This window comes from Lactuca serriola, chromosome 4 (genome assembly GCF_051521515.1).
Source record: "Lactuca serriola cultivar US96UC23 chromosome 4, Lser_US96UC23_V15, whole genome shotgun sequence".
Lineage (NCBI taxonomy): Eukaryota > Viridiplantae > Streptophyta > Magnoliopsida > Asterales > Asteraceae > Lactuca > Lactuca serriola.
This window is the reverse complement of record NC_136411.1, coordinates 215240483-215254734: the sequence shown is the minus strand read 5'-3', so window position 1 is coordinate 215254734 and position 14252 is coordinate 215240483. Positions and strand designations below refer to the sequence as shown.

At 37.7% G+C, this 14252-nt stretch overlaps 1 pseudogene; it reads left to right on the top strand.

Moving 5' to 3' along the window:
- The first annotated feature begins 1520 nt into the window (after positions 1-1520).
- On the top strand, positions 1521-3296 carry LOC145103266 (aldehyde oxidase GLOX pseudogene; annotated as a pseudogene).
- The last annotated feature ends 10956 nt before the right edge of the window (positions 3297-14252 follow it).

Below are 14252 nucleotides of genomic sequence, written 5' to 3'. Positions count from 1 at the left end.
CAGACATTAACGTAGATGTTTCGTTAACTAAAAGGCACAGTTCATCATGGCCTACATCTTAATCGTTGATCCTCACTTGAACTCAAAGAATTCTCAGATTTAGATTGTGGAGGGGTTTCTCCTATCATTTATTTGGGCTCAAACATCATCGCATGGCGATCAGCATGTAAACAATCTATCACGCAGTCTTCTATAGAGGCAGAATACAAAGCCTTATCTAATATGGCGGATGAAATCTACTGAGTCTAACATTTACTTACAGACCTTGTTGTTACACACTTGTCTTCTCCTATGCTATTTTGTGATAATACGGTTGCCACATACTCTAGCGCCAATCTAATACATAGTTCTCGGATGAAACATGTTGCCACATTGTACTTCAAAAGGTAGCAGGCGGTTCGTTAATAGTTCTTTATATCAACCCAGCAGATGAACCAGCAGACGCACTCACAAAGCCCCTAAGTATCAACTCCTTCATTCATATTCACTTCAAGATTGGAGTATCCGACAAATCCTCCTTATTTCGAGGTGTATTACGACCAATAGCCCAGTGTATTACGACCAATAGCCCAATTGGTGAAACCATTAAAATTATTTTATTTATGGTTACTTTTAACTTTAGCCCCTGTAATTTCTCCTTATATAGCTCATGTAACTTCTTCTTTTCTGTGTTGTACATGGTCTATTTAGCCTCCAGTATATTTTGCTTTGATTAGGAAATTGAACAACACTTTGTTATTGTGTAAACTCTTCTAGCCTTTATGAACTATTGACTCAACTACGATATAGATGGCAACCTTTTGTTATTTGCATGTTGAATGAGATCAAACTCATAATATTGTTGGTCTATATTTGAATGTACTTTATCAAAGTTATTAAAATCTTCACGAAAAACTTTCAAACAAAATACATTATATCATTGTTTCGAGAAACTCTCACTAGAACTGTTAGGGTCTAAATTTGTTGAAACATCAAGTAACTCCAATGATCTATCATTGAACCGATGGTCGAGTTCCGTTAACTTACAACTATTTGCTTTGTAAAAAAATGTCCACTATATGCAATGATGTTCAAGGTATGATCTTGTCATATCTAAAAATACCATAATTCTACAATATTTTCTTTTAAATGACCCTAATATTTTTACAAAACTCGATCTTGTCATATCCAAAAACATGAAGAGAAAGCATGTGGAGGCTTGTTGTAATATGAAAAATAGAAAACTAAAAGGTTGATAATAACATCCAATAAAAGAAAACATGCATTGACAAATAAACAAGATCAAAGGAGAATCCACCTTGTGAGTCTATCCTTATAAAATTAAGAATGAATATTTCATGGTTAAATGATTGAATGAAATTCGCTTATCATTCAGGTTGACTAATGGGTTATTTAATTCACAACGCAGTTCATGAACCATACCCGAGTGAAAAACGATCATAGAAGACTCTTTTCATCGCCTCAAAGTGTATATAAAGCCACCATTCACACTTCCATAAACACACAAAAACCTAACAAATTCGAAGAAGAGCAAATAAAATAAACCAAAGCCATGGCTCCTTCCACTTCCCACCTATATCATCACCTCTTCTTCTTCTTTCTGGTGCTCCTGCTCAATACCCAGCAATGTCCGGCGGCAGGTGGATCGTGGTCTGTCCTCCTCCCAAGCATTGGAATTTCGGCCATGCACGCACAGTTACTTCCCAATGATCGTGTTGTCATGTATGACCGCACCGATTTTGGAGTCTCCAATATCTCACTTCCAAACGGGGCATGTCGTCCTAACACAACCGATTGTTCTGCCCATTCAGTCGAGTATGATGTTGCATCAAACACCGTTCGTCCACTCATGGTGCTCAGCAATGTCTGGTGTTCGTCTGGAACATTAATGCCCGATGGAAGATTGGTCCAAACTGGTGGCTTTGATGATGGTTATCGTGTTGTCAGAATTTATAAATCGTGTGATTCATGCGACTGGCAAGAGATACGTAATGGCCTGAATCAACAGAGATGGTATGCGACCAATCATATTTGCCAGATGGCAGACAAATTATTATTGGTGGCCGCCGGGCATTTAGCTATGAGTTCTACCCCAAGATGTCGGCCACTGAGAACACTCCTAGTTTACCTTTTTTGGTTCAAACGAACGACCCTAACGTTGAGAATAATTTATACCCATTTGTATTTCTCTATCCTGATGGGAATCTTTTCATTTTTGCCAACAATCGTGCTATTTTATTCGACTATTCCAACAACCAAGTTATCAAGACTTACCCTACAATGCCCGATGGTCAACCAAGGAGTTATCCGAGTACCGGATCTGCTGTACTTCTCCCTCTGCGCATAACAAAGGGAACAGTAAATGCGGTTGAAGTATTGGTTTGTGGGGGTGCACCAAAAGGAGCATTTGTTAATGCAAATAAAGGGATATTTGATGGAGCTTTGGATACATGCGGAAGGATCAAAATATCTGACCCTAACCCTCAATGGGTCATGGAGACCATGCCTTTGGCTCGAGTTATGGGTGACATGTTGTTGCTTCCCAATGCTCATGTTTTAATCATCAATGGTGTATCTGCTGGAGTTGCAGGTTGGGAACTTGGGAGGAACCCTGTTCTTAGCCCAGTGGTTTACCAACCTGATAAACAGGTCGGGTCTCGATTTGAAGTGCAGAATCCAAGCACCATTCCAAGAGTTTACCATTCCACAGCTGTTTTACTAAGAGATGGACGAGTTCTTGTTGGTGGAAGTAACCCCCACGACAAATATGAATTCGGAAACGTCCTTTATCCCACTGAGCTGAGTTTGGAGGCGTACTCTCCTTCTTATTTGGATTCAAACTCGTCCGATTTACGCCCCAAAATAATATTGCCTGTAAAAAACACTAAAATAGGGTACGGAAAGCAATTAGTTATTGTGTTTACAGTTTCAGGCATTGTGGATCCAAGCTCCGTCTCAGTGACAATGATGGCACCTCCGTTCAACACACACTCCTTTTCCATGAATCAAAGATTGCTGGTGCTCGATGGTGGTGTGGCTGCCAAGATTTTGGGGAAGTCAAGATATCAAGTTGTAGTAACCACACCGCCCTCTGGTAATGTTGCTCCGGCAGGGAATTATCTTTTATATGTTGTTCACAAAGAGATCCCAAGTCCTGGTATTTGGGTTCAAATGCAGTGACAAAATATAGAATAATGGTCATTATTTTGTTTTGTTTCGTTCATCTTTAATTGTACACTCATTTGTCAACCGGACCGGTTTTAATTTATTCTATTTACAGAGACCATGTTATTTTACTTAGTTTGTCCATTCGATTCGTCTTTTGGCTATCTGACTATTTTATTCATTTCAAAAGTTTTCATATAACACTGATTTTATTATGCTTTAGTTCTAGACGCAGCACGCTCAAAATTAATTGGTATAATTGGATCAGGAGTCCTAGTGATGCCGTGCACAAGTTGTAATTTATATTTTCCGTGCTCTAGCTTTCAATTAGCATTCTCACGAAGAAAAAACTCATGAAATTTGAGAAAAGCTATTATTGAAGCTTTTTCATACATCTTGCTACAAACTGGCCGGTGGGTCTACATGAGAGCAACTATTGTTTCAAGATTAACATTAATAAATATTAGTGTTGTCTTAGTTATTAACTTACACTACAAGAAATCAAGGCTGTAGTGGCGACACAATCGTCGCTAAAAACCAATGTCGTCACAAAAGCCTTGTTGCCCGAATCAACGTTATCCCCTTCCGGTGAACCTTAGCCGTCCGATGGAGTATCTAATCCAACGGTTGGGGTCTTTTTTTCGCACAAAACCAATCACTACTATAAAACTGGTGCAATATTTATAGCAAAATCCGTAACTATTCCATAGCTATAAACGGATAGCTATTGAATTGATAAGAAAAATGTTTGTAACATAATGGTCTGTGGCTAAATTATAGCTACGGATTAGCTACGGAATATCTACGAAATTTTCCATATCTACCACAGCTACGGAAATAAATGGCTACAGAATAGCTACAAAACTAAATAGCTACAGAATTGTTATGGATTCAAATAGCTACGTAATAGCTACGAAATAAATGCCTACGGAATAGCTACGGAAATCTGTAGCCCGTAGCTAACTTCGTTTTATTTTAAAAAAAAAAAAATTTAAAAATTTCAATTTTTTGTCAAATACCACATTGAATTCACATTAAACCCAAATACCATATAAAATACACCAAAAAACGTCTCTAATACCAAGTTTGACAGATTTCATTCCATTGTTCAAAATATCATACAAAATTAAGCAATAATTAAGAAAACAAGCAATACCAAATGTTTACAAATTCAATTGTTCCAAAATACATATCAATTGTCCTCACGTTGATTATCGGGGGGAGCGTGAGGTTGAGCAAATTTTGAATTCTTTCTCCACTTATCTGTAGACCAATGCTATAAAAAGAATAATATATATATATATATATATATATATATATATATATATATATATATATATAATAATAATAATAATAATAATACAATAGGAAATTATAACGCAACAAAATAGACTTTTTGTATACAAGTTTGCAGAGCTGTTGTTGCTTATTTTCTAACCATTTCATCCATGTATCTATTTTCAATGGGGTCTAAAATCTACACAATAATATATAATTAGATTTTAGCAAGCTATTTCAGAAGGAAAATATTAGTTTAAAATTTTCATATACTTTTAAAACCTTTCAAGATGCTCAAGTTTTCCAATATAAACTTGTGTACATTCATCATCAACATCTTCATATAGCCGCTCTTCGGTTTTTTGCAGACTTTTAGAGATGATCTCTACCTTTGAATTTGTTACAATGTTCCGATAGGAACTAAAAAGCTAAAGTACAAATATTCTATCACATTGTAAGCAATATATATAATCAAAACTTAAACAACACAAATAACTATAATGAATTACTAAATCAAGTGTAAAGATTTACCTTGCTAAGAGTGTCATAGATAAAAGAGTCGAGTGTGTTTCTTTTTTCTTTTGTTATATCCACCATAATATCTTGCCCTACAAAAATCTGTGCTCTTTTTTGAGCTTTATGTATCTCATCTATTGTTGTTAGGATATGATAATTCTTAGAAACTGCAAGTTTTTGCTCCCTGGCCCTGCTTCTCATTGCTTCTACAGCCTGCATGGTGAAACATTGTTTCACCGCAATTTATCTAGCTTAAACATAAAGTTTCACAAAAAACTACAATTTTGTTCTGAAATTTAGATTACATGATGTGAATTAAACATGCTAGAATGAGTAGCAAGTTTATGACCAGCAACATCTTTCTTCGTAAGATGGTTGGCCATCATCAACAGTTAGTGCATACAAGAGTAATCAATCAAATGGTGTGTAACTTCTAAAAACTAAAGCAACAAATATAAGAGAGAACTATATCATAGTATGTTAAATATTTATGCAAATTGGGAAACAAGCAATACTTACTGATACAGTTTCTATTTGTGCAAATTGGGAAACAAGAAATACTCATAGAAATTACCTTCACATCTTGTGTCCACAAGCTAAGAATCAAAATGATTGTGTTGTTACTTCGTGTTTTCCCAGTCTCCACAACCCCGAAATTGCTATTAAAGTCATCAAAGACAACCAGAGATGGTGACAAACGGGAGTGTCGAAGATGGGAGGTCAGGGGTGTGCTGTAATGTGGAGTAGATGCACGATTTCTATGGAACGAGTTAAACTATTAGGACATAGTGTTTGATAGTCGTCGTCGACTCCAGCCATAAAAAATGATTTCAGATTTTAAGCTTACCTTTGTGTGCGATAGTCGAAGATTGGAATGACGGAGATGGTGACCAACGGAGCGTTGGAGGTGGTGGAAGGTCTCTAGGATCAATGTTGGAGGCGCACGCCAGAAGATGGGTGTTCTCTTCATCGACTTCATCCATAAGAAAAAAAAAAGGATTTCAGAATGTTAAATAGGGCTTTCGTGGGGGAGATTAAAAATTTGCGTGAGGTATATTGGAGGGCGATTGGAATTTTTCGTGGGGATCGACACAAAAACTAATTTCGTGAGGATGATGGACAAAAAAAATGTTGTGGGTAGGATTCAAACTCACTCCAGAAACAGAATTAACCAAAAGAGTTACTAATAGGTTGGGAATGCCACATCCATACATATTTGGTCTCTTATTAAATTTATACACTTCTTTATTATTATTATTATTATTATTATTATTATTATTATTATTATTATTATTATTATTATTATTATTATTATTATTATTATTATTATTATTATTATTATTATTATTATTATTATTATTATATGTGAATCAAGATTACTATTTATGACATGACACAAATTTTTCTTACCTACGGATTACCTTCGGGAGCCGTTACTCATTTCATGGTTTACCACCACCACCACCACATGTTTGTTATGATTATATGTTATGTGAATTTCATGCTAGGATAAGGCTAGGGATACTTTCAGGAATTACATGATAGATTGGTCTGATATGTGATGCCTTATAGCCTAGGAAGAATTGGATGCTATGCTAGAATGAGAATATATATTGGTATCAGTAATTGCTAAGTATATGCTTTAAAATTTGTATACGGTTAGGATCATATAGCCTTAGAACGATTGATTTGGCCATATTTCCTATTACTCATTTGATTGTGGTCCAAAGGTAGAGTCTTTGATTGGACGGTCTATTTGATCCTATATTGTGTATAATTTCCATGCATAAGGAAACTGACAATGAGAGTGGAAGTTCCTAACATGATTTGTAGTATGTGAGTTTCAATGTTCTTTGGTTATTATATGGAATGGAGTGCTACTGCACAAATGTTGTTTGCTTCGTGCTTTGTGGAACTCTTAAGTGATGTGAGTTAGCTACTAAGTGAATATGTTAAGTCACATGTGACAAAGGTTGAATAATCTCAGAGTGATGGATTTGACCCTATTGTGTAGCTCTCGTTTGAGTCTAACCATTGTAAGGATGAGTCTTTTACTCAAAGGATTATCTAAGCTTTGTTGCATGTGATTGTATTCATGAGGTAGTTAATTGACATTATGGGGAGTTTTTCAGCAGTTGATGGCAGGGTGAGGTCGGAAACCTAGGAAAGCCTAGGAAGTGCTTCATTGGGTTTAGTTGCGCTATTTACCAATTACTTGGTGTATCAGTTTGAGAAGGTGACTTAGAGGATTCAGGATGATTATTGAGGAAAGTATGGACAGGTGTGGAAGGTAGTATTAGGCCCGTACTACTGAAAGCATAGGATCCATACTCGAATTGGGGAGAATTTCGGAGAATCTAGGAAGCCTATGGATGAGTATTATTGGGTATGTCCTGATCATGTTCATGTTGTTTTTCGGTATGGTGATGAGCACTCAGGAAGTAGGTTCGAGTTCGGATTCTAGATCAAGTGCAGGTACCGAACCGATTGATGAGCGGATGTGGGAGTTGATCTCGTCGGAGATTACCTGTGGTATTTTGGAACAGACTCATGTGATATTCGGTACGGTCAATGAGGGGATTCTGGATGAGTGTCTGGGTGCGTTTCGGATCGTGGTTATGGCTAGTATTAGAGCTCACATTCTTTCTTTCTCTGATTTCCGTGCATGTGAAGCTCCCGATTTCTTTGGAGAGAAGGACTCCAGTGCCAATAAGAGATGGTTAACGGATATGGATAATGTTTTCCAAAAGAGTGTCTAACCCGAGGGGTCAAAGGTCAGATTTGCCTCCAATTTTCTGAAAGACAAAACCTGAGAATTAGTGGGAGGATGTAGACTTCGCTTTGGGAGGTGAAGCCCTAGATACGATGACTTGGGATGAGTTGTGACCCGTTTTATGGCCGAGTTTTCACCAACTGGAGGTGCAGTAGTTGGCGAAGGAGTTTCAGGACCTTCGCTAGATGACTGAAATTGTGGCAGAGATCACTACAAAGTCTCGGGAGAGAGCTTTGATGGTTCCGCAGTACCCAACGTACGAGGAGATAAAGAAGGTAAGGTATCATGACATGCGGAGGGATGACATCATGGAGTTTGTGAGTTTTACAAGGTGCGAGACCCTGAATGATATGATTTCTAGAGGTCGAGAGCATGAGATTTATTTGGAGCACCTCCGAAACAGGAAGCCATAGCAGATTCAGATTTCAATGGGGCAGGTAAAGAGGCCTACGACTCAGGATGCACGTTTGGGAGGCCATCAGGGCCAGGGCCGTTGTGCCAAGTGTAGGAGGACCCATGATGGAGGATGTCAGGATACAGGCCGAGGATGTTTCAGTTGTGGAAATATGGGTCCTTTTAGTAGGGATTGCCCCTGTGGGCCGGATCCGATGTGTTTTCACTACAACCAAGTGGACCATAAGAAGGCCGATTGTCTGATGTTTAGGGGTAAAGTGAGTGCACCTGCTCCAGTTACTTTGAGGATCACTGACGTTTGTGACGGTAGGAAAGGAGCCCCAGCAGCGAGGAGCTGAGCGTTGGAGTGTCAGTAGCGGAGGCCAGGGTTTCATCAGGTGCTATTGCGGGTATGTAATCTTTGCTTTCTTTTAGAATATTATCCATATTTATATTGCTTTGGAATCTTGTTTTGGTATGGGTAAGCATTATATTTGGTCTAGTTCCATGTTACTTCTTTGGTTATATCTTTAGGAATTGTTATATGGCATTTTGCACGCCAACAGTTATTAATGGGTCATATCTTGCTGAGCGGTACTCAGGTTGTTCGGTTGTTGTTCCAGATCTTTGATTGGGTCAATTCAGGGGTATCATTTGGAAGTTCTGTGGTCAGATTATCTATCTAGTTCTCAATAAAGTCAGAGTTTAGTCGTGTTAGCATTGATTCTGATAGCATCGACCATCCTCCATGGAAGGACTTCGGGTCTAATCACTACCGTTGCTACAGAAGGAACAATAGAAAGGAGATGGTGATGGCAGTTGCATGAGTTGTTTTGGTCATTGGAAGTGGTAGGGGAACTTTATAATCACAAGGGTTGAAGATGGTTAGAATTTAGAGATCCTTTTAAGGATGGGAAGTTGGAGTGAAGATTTACCAGTTCAGAGAAAGGGTTATGGTCTTTGTCAACACCATAAAGGACTTAAGGAGGTGGTGCAGTATCATAGGAAGTGAGTGGGGTTGTCGGATTCGTTGAAGTTTCGGGAAGTATTCATCTAAATTTTAAGAGTTTGTGCGATCATCGATAGTGGCTACCAATGGAACGCTAGTATTAGTAAGCCCAGGTCTTTGACAGTTGGAGTTATAAGAGGTAACATGTGTTGGGAATCCATCAAATTTTGTGGGTTGGGAGAGCTTCGATGAATCCAAGTAGGGGAGAATTTTTCAGAATTCCAGGAGCTGAATTAGGTGTGAAACTAGGGTGAATTTCACATCTTAGTCAGGAAGTAAGATGACTCAAGTGGACATCTGGATTAAAGTTTTCTAAGCTGGGAAATCAAGAAACTTTCCAATAGCTGGTTGTCGCTTTCTTTGTGATCCATAACAGGCATGTAGATCAATCCAGATTGAGGGTTGTGTTAGAGCCTCGCTGCCTGTTCTTGTTTGATGAAGGCTTTGGGGTTCGAAGCATGACCCGAACACCTGATTAGGATTCAGTTAGATGCAGGTTCGACTTAGAATGATTGTTGTTGATATGGTAGAGGTGTGGTAAGACCATGGTGGGATAGTCATGTCGTACAACTGTGGGGTGGCCGTAGCATTCACTGGGTCGACAGATAGGATTGAAGTATTGTAAGTTTATCAGTATATTTTGAGCTTTCTTTCTACTTATAGAAAGGTATTTATAGTCAAAAACTAGGGATGAGTACGATGAATGAATGATCAATTGTCCTATGGAGTAATCTTCGGTATATTTTCGGGAAGTTCCTGTTTTAGGTGGTTATCGTTGTGTTAAGGTCTTCCAGTTAACAAGAGTAATGTAGTTGTTTCAGGTTTTAGGTAGGGTTGCTGGATTTCCTTCTTTTGAGCTAAGGGAAGAGTGTTAATGTTCATTATTTCGAAGGTATAAGCAATTTTTGGCCAACACGGGGCTTAAATGGCAGATTTGGGAGGCAGCCATTTGTATGGGATAAATCTTCATTCTTAATCAAAATTCAAGAAGTTTGGGCAGAATCGTGTAGCGGTGGAGGACGTAGTAAGGAAGATTTCGAGGACGAAATCTATTTTAAGTGGGGAAGAGTTGTAACGCCCTGTTCCGGATCATTTCATAATTCGACGCCGTAACTCGAGGACCGGTTATCATAAGGCTTAGGTCCTTTGGGAAAGAGACTCACTTCCCTTTGAGTGTAGGTAATGTTGTTTAGATGATCTAGGAGTTCGGTTTGTGGTTTGGAGACCAAGGGTATATAATTAAGTGGCAGTTCAGGCCTTTTATGAATTTTGGATTTTAGTTTAGAAATATTTATGGAAATGGAAGTTGATAGAAGTGTAGAGCTTTTCATTACCTTTCTGTGGATATAAAGATCGTCAAAATTTGAGTTGAAACGAAGAACTTATGGTTGTTTGAAGTTGGAGAGGATTTGGGGGAATAACTGATCCCATGACATGAGCATTTGGAGCTCATGATGTGAGAAGTGATTAAATGGAAATATCGATTTAAACTATGCTCACGACGTGAGCATCAAGGATTCACGACATGAAAACCGTGCAGCCCAAGCCCTCAAGTTTTTAGGGTTTTAAACATATATAAAGGTTGGTTTCGTGTTTTGGAGCATTTTATGAGCCTCCTTCATCTCTAGATCATCTTGAGAGAAACCCTAACCCCCCTTTCACCATTTTGATCCTCCCCTCTCATCTTTCATCCATCTATAAATATATTTATGCTTTAAAGAAGAAGAAGATGTTCTTTCTGCTTTGATCCAGCAAGCAAGTTCCCTCACTACCTTAAAGATCATACCTTGGTCCATGGTAAGTCGTCAAGTTCCAACCTTTATGTTTTATTCTTCTAAGATCTAGACTTTTATGTATTTTTCTTCATGTTGGAGGTGGTTTGATTGGTTTGATTCCATAAAGTTGGCAACTTTATGGATCCATGAGGTCCCTTTGAGGTTTGTTGTGGTAGATCTATGGTTTTGTTCAGTTTTAGTCCCATGAATGAGATTTGGAACTCATTTTCACCATTTTTGACCTAATCAAGTTCAAGACATGCATTGGACATGAATGTCCATAATGAAAAGATTTTTATATTGTTTTTTGCTGTATGAAAGCCCTTTAGAAAGTTGGAATGGATGACTTATTGGATTAAGGACTTAAGGCATTAGGATTTAGCATTAGACGTGGCTCACGACGTGACACAGGGAGTGTCACTACGTGAGAGTAGTTTTTACATTATTATTTCAATGGACTCACCTCAATATGTGACCAAGGAAGGTTCACGTCGTGAGGTTTGCTAAGTGGGTCATCCGGGACCGAGTTGACTGAGTTGAGTCGAGTTGAGTTAGAATCTGGCTGAGTGCGTTCTCACGACGTGACTAAGGACTGGTCACGACATGAGTGTTAACGGATGGAAATGTTAATCGTTGACTGTTGACTTTGACCGTTGACTTTGAGTGTTCACTTTTGGTGATTTGCTTGCTTTAGAAGGTGGACTAAGGGTTTACCTTGTATGGTTTGTTAGGAGGTGTATTTTACTTGTTTGTTGGCTGTGTGAGCTATTAGCTGTGGATTTTGTCGGTGATGTGAGTATCCTCCTTGTATCCATGGATCGAAGGTACCAATGTCGGCCCAATATTCGGTTATGTAGAATGATAGTTGTTGTGATATATATATATATATATATATATATATATATATATATATATATATATATATATATATGTATATATATTTGTGTTTGTATAATTGGGTTGAAAGATAACCTAGGGCGGGGCCTATTATGGCATGTTCAGGGTGAAATATACCCCAGGGCGGGGCACACAATCATATGATCGAGTTGAAATATACCCCACGGCGAGGCCCCGGGGCGGGGCCCATACTTGGTTATTGGGTCGGAATATACCATAAGGCTAGGCCTAGTTGTATGTTTGGTATCTGGTATTTTGGGGTACTCGATATGTTTTGTGGTTACGGTTTTATGGTATGTTTTCAGGTACTTACGGTTAGAAAAGGAAGGGTCCGAGTTCATCGCAACGTATCCATCCGTGTTTCCGCCTTATGATAATTTTGGAAGTGTACTCTGATAATTGATTTTTTTTTGTGAAATACTTTTGAATAATTAGAAAAAAAAAACGATAATGGATGTTTGGCTAAAAGATAACTAGTGTTCTGATCGAATTAAAAATAAAATTTTTAACTCGTAATTTTTGGGATATTATAACCGTCAAGTCAGATATAATGTTATTTAAAACCTAGAGTATAACAATTTTTTCTTCAAATTAGTAGATTTTTGTTCATTATATGCCAAACCAGTGTCTTTGAGGGGCCCTTTGATTTCATCTCATCCTAGAACCAAAATATATGTTTGAACCGAAATAATAAAAATGACCAAAATTTTAAAGAAACCGAGGCCAGTAGTTCGTCCAATTTATCCTAGTAGTTTATAATATGTCCCTCATTTAAGATGAATGAACTTTCCCAAAAGAAATGTATAAAAAAGTCAACTTGTTTGTTGTTCGGGTACACAAGGTATAAAGGTATAATACATAAGAATGAAAAATATTATAATTAATTTAATAACGGTATTCTAGCTTAAATGTGCGTTGTAATAATTCCACAGGGATTTGATTTGCTTCTTCTATCATAACAATTAACTAATCATTTGGTCGATGAATGAAATACGATATTTAACAAATCTTAATTAATTAGGCGTGTAGTTTATCTGTTTGTTATTTCCCTCTACCTACCAAGGAGAGATACATTTTTTCTGCTACATAATAGATCACGTTTTATTCAGTTTTCTATGAAGAGAATCAGTTTATTCAAGGAATGTCAAACACCCACGTATTATATGTCAATTTTCAAATCTCCTTAGGTGTAATTGATTCTCTACATAAGATCAGCCGTAATAATTTTCTCTTGGAAGGATGCGAATTGGAAAAAAAAGATACATTAGGCATCTTGGTTAAAAATCACTATTTCAATTGCCCGATGGAAGTTTCGGCTAATCGACCATAAAATCACAAAATTTTGCGTTATTGATAAGTGGTAGTGGTGATTTATTAATGAAAAGGTCAGTCTTTGGAAAAGTGTCATCATTTGCACACATAATCTAATACAAAACCTGCAACATATATCGCTAGAAAGACCTCAAACGGATTATGGTGCAATATTCATAAGGTTGTTATAGCCCTGGGGAAACTTGCAGTTGATAGAGAACAGATTTTTCAGCTCGTTCCAATGTGAAGATATTGTTCTGGAAAGACGTTTGGTGTGGCTCAACTCCATTTCAACAAAAAATTCCTCATTTGTACAGGCATGAATCCACTAAACTTTGTCTCCTTACAGATCGTTTGTATATTAGTGGTTTCTCATGGCGATAGAACCACACACCATCTACTTCATCTGAATCGCAGGACTTATGAGAGTTGTATAAGGACATTAGTGTATTGGATACTTCCACAGCTCCATAAGTATATGGTTTTCGTTGCAATATGGCAACAAATGGAGAATTCAAGGTAAGCTTCATGAGTTGCCTTATTGATTCCATGACTACTTCTTATAAAGTTTGGGGTGTATGCTTGTCAAAGATGGTCCAGTTGAAGGTCAGGTGTTTTGTTTTGAGTGCTTCGCTGGACTGTAAATCAGTGGCTGCCTTATTGCCTGATAGAGGAGATCGAAATGTTAATCAGTTGTGATCATCATGTAATAAAAGTCAAAAACAACCGATCACCTCCTGCTTCAATGCGATTTCATACAACCCATCCATCAATGGATCTTAACTGGTGTGAACTACCTGCTAGAAACTTCGCAAACATCTTAGAGTTCTTTGACTTAGCGAATGCGGGTGATAATAGAAAAAGAAGATCACGAGCACCATCTTATTGATTATTCTCTAGAATATTTGGTTGATAAGGAATGCCAAGGTTTTCAAAAACATCTTAGTAAATCCTTTAAGGGTGGCCGGTAACATTATATCCATTTCATACACTTGGTGCAGTCACAGGAGCTCTTAGAGGTGTGGAAGTTGGGCTGAGTGGATGTCACACGCGGGTTGACCTACGGTACAATTCTTAGAACATAGATTATCTTATATTAACAATATCAATTACATTGACTAAATTAAAACCTATA